We start from the raw sequence: 2,256 nt of genomic DNA, 5'->3' as shown, positions 1-2,256 counted from the left end.
CTCTTTCCATTTCAGGATGATGGATTGTACAGTGCTCCGTGAAATGTTCAAGGCTTGGGATGTTAATTTAGAACCTAACCCTGCTTTAAACTTCTCCACAACTTTACCCCTGACCTGTCTGGTGTGTACTTTGGTCTTGATGATGCTGTTTGTTCACTAATGTTCTCTAACACACTTCTGAGGGCTTCACAGAACTGCTGTATTTATACTGAGATTAAATGACACACTGGTGCACTCTACTAATTAGGTGACTTCTGAAGGCAGTTAGTTTCACTGGATTTTAGTTAGGGGTATCAGAGTAAAAGGGGCTGAATACAAATGTACACCACACTTTTCAGATATTTATTTGTAAAAAAAAAAATTGGACACCATTTATAATCTTCATTCCTCTTCACAATTATGTGCCTCTTTCTTTCGGTCTATTTCATAAAATCCCAATAAAATACATTTTTCTTTGTGGTTGTAACATGTCAAAAGTTCAGGGGTATGAATACTTTTGCAAGGCACTGTATATAGCACTAACTAGATGCTACTTATGGAAGTGTAAGAATTCGCCTGAAGTTAGTGTTCATGAAAGAAACTTTTAAGTGAACAAATTTCGTGTAGAACATGTGATTGTTTTGGCAGCTTTTGTGATTGAAATACATTTGCAGTATGTGATCAAGATGAACAAATTCTGAATAATGAACGAGGATCTGCTAACTCACTGAGGTCAGCTTGGCTAGTATATTGCTTGGCTTTCAACAAGAAGGGAAAGAAAATGGACCAGGGCATTTGAAGTGTATAGTAGATTAGATTATTTGAAAAGAGTATAGTAAATTAGATTATAGTAGATTAGTGTAAAGGAGATTTATGTGTTGCTCACAGTGTAATCCTCTATACATTAATATTTTTGTTTATCGTGTTTATAATTGGGTTGTGATGTGATGTTATAAAAGGTCATGAAGTTGCTGACTGTTCTAAACACCCTCAATGAATCTGGCTAGTGTAATATTATGTACTGTGCTGCTTTCCTATTACTACATGTGTTCTGAGGAAATACCTTTAACCCGTTTCCATGGAGCTGTAAGAACAGACGGAAGTCAAACTTAGCAGAGAGGACCTGTCAAAAAGAGGTACAGAATGATAAAAGTATTCTGACTACAATCTTATTTAAGAGATGGTAATTCACATATTTGTCCTGATTAGTTTGCAACCCAAAATCCTGCACAGTTTAATTTGGCTTATAAATATATATTTTTTAAATCATAATTTCATGATAATAGTTGAATTACCATCATTAATATAATTAAGATGTATAATAAGCTGAACCTGGTGAATTTTTCACCAATCATTTAAATGAGCTCTAATTATGAAAGAAAAAGAGAGTTATATATTTATAGAATTTTAAGTCCTATAAATCTACTAATACAAGCAAGAACTAAGTTGCTCTGCATAAATAAGCACTACTGTATATGTTGTTTTGTAATTAGCACAGAATTCTAAACTACCTTAGGACCGAATGCAGCCTGGTATTCAGTGCGTTGAGTAGCAGGTCTAAGCTTCCTAAAGTTTGAGGGCGGCCGGGGTGCAGATTTTCTCTGAGAAGTCGAGGAAAAGGCATTTTGTGAAAAACAAAAGTTTTCCATATAATTCGTCACCCACTGAGTCCGACTATAGGAAAGACAGAGATGCAAAGTTAGAGAAATCGTGTTGATCTTGGGATAAAGTATAAAAAAAAAAGTTTTGTTTTTGTTGTTATTTTTTATTTTTTAAATAATTACCATGATGCGTCTACACAAGCTCCATGAGGTAATATACAGTGCCCAGTCTCCCGCTGGACCGGCTGCAATACACGTCCTTCAACAAAAATAAATGAACACAGAATGTAGTAGAAACACATCAAACGTGCTTAGATTGTCCATTAGAACAAAGTTTAAACACTTATACACTAAAGAATTGCATCAGAAATTGATTTATACCTGAAATACAGTCATGACTGCAGAAACAATGTTAGGTTCTACTGAGATTGTCTCAAACCCCAAGGCCAGATCTGTACTTTTCGCTTTTGAAAGAAAGTCTTGTATCATTTATTTACAACATATAATAGGGATGTGGTAGCTTTGTGGTTAAGGTGTTGGGCTACTGATCAGTAAGTTGTCAGTTCAAATCCCAGGTCCATCAAGCTGCCACTGCTGGGCCCCTGAGCAAGGCCCTTAACTCTCTATTGCTCAGTTGTATAAATTTGAGTAAACTGTAAGTCACTCTAAGTAAGGG

General features: G+C 35.5%; 1 long non-coding RNA gene across 1 annotated transcript; it reads right to left on the bottom strand.

Moving 5' to 3' along the window:
- Window positions 1-1,042: 1,042 nt before the first annotated feature.
- On the bottom strand, window positions 1,043-1,842 carry LOC132859805 (uncharacterized). Its single transcript, XR_009649765.1, has 3 exons — window positions 1,764-1,842; window positions 1,491-1,653; window positions 1,043-1,102 (listed from the first exon to the last, which is right to left on the bottom strand). It is a non-coding gene; the product is annotated as an uncharacterized LOC132859805 (long non-coding RNA).
- Window positions 1,843-2,256: the final 414 nt, after the last annotated feature.

This window comes from Tachysurus vachellii, chromosome 17 (assembly GCF_030014155.1).
Source record: "Tachysurus vachellii isolate PV-2020 chromosome 17, HZAU_Pvac_v1, whole genome shotgun sequence".
Classification (NCBI taxonomy): Eukaryota; Metazoa; Chordata; class Actinopteri; order Siluriformes; family Bagridae; genus Tachysurus; species Tachysurus vachellii.
The sequence above is the reverse complement of the archived record's forward strand: the minus strand, read 5'-3'. Positions and strand labels throughout refer to the sequence as shown.